The sequence below is a fragment of the Camelina sativa genome, unplaced genomic scaffold (assembly GCF_000633955.1).
Source record: "Camelina sativa cultivar DH55 unplaced genomic scaffold, Cs unpScaffold09782, whole genome shotgun sequence".
NCBI classification, from domain to species: domain Eukaryota; kingdom Viridiplantae; phylum Streptophyta; class Magnoliopsida; order Brassicales; family Brassicaceae; genus Camelina; species Camelina sativa.
This window is the reverse complement of record NW_010930838.1, coordinates 1-400: the sequence shown is the minus strand read 5'-3', so window position 1 is coordinate 400 and position 400 is coordinate 1. Positions and strand designations below refer to the sequence as shown.

The window sequence follows — 400 nt, the reverse complement described above, 5'->3', positions numbered from 1 at the left end:
GCATAGAGCGTTTCCAATGCTTGCTCATGATCAGTTAGAAATCCCTGATCGTAACAAGTAAGATCATCATTTATAATCAGCGAAATAACTAGCTAACTGTAGCCTACTTTTGCAGCTTCAGGAAATGCAACATAATTTGGTTATGCGTAAAGAAAAGTACGTACGTACCTGATTATCTATGGGGAAATACTCCATGTTCATCTGAAAATTGAAGTAGTAAAATATTAAGATGAGCGCAGAAAAAAATGTTAGGGGTACGTACTGTACATGGAGTAATAAAGGGAAGAAGGAAGGGATGATCATGATATATAGGATAGGATCTGTTAGTGACCTCTCTTAATGCACCAATGCGGGGTAACACGCTTGAATCACTTTTGATGTGATTGACCAAATCCTTGGG

General features: G+C 38.0%; 1 long non-coding RNA gene across 1 annotated transcript; it reads right to left on the bottom strand.

Annotated features, from left to right (window-relative positions):
• LOC104775179 lies at positions 1-400 on the bottom strand. The gene is made up of 3 exons (XR_765741.1): positions 332-400; positions 169-201; positions 1-44 (listed from the first exon to the last, which is right to left on the bottom strand). It is a non-coding gene; the product is annotated as an uncharacterized LOC104775179 (long non-coding RNA).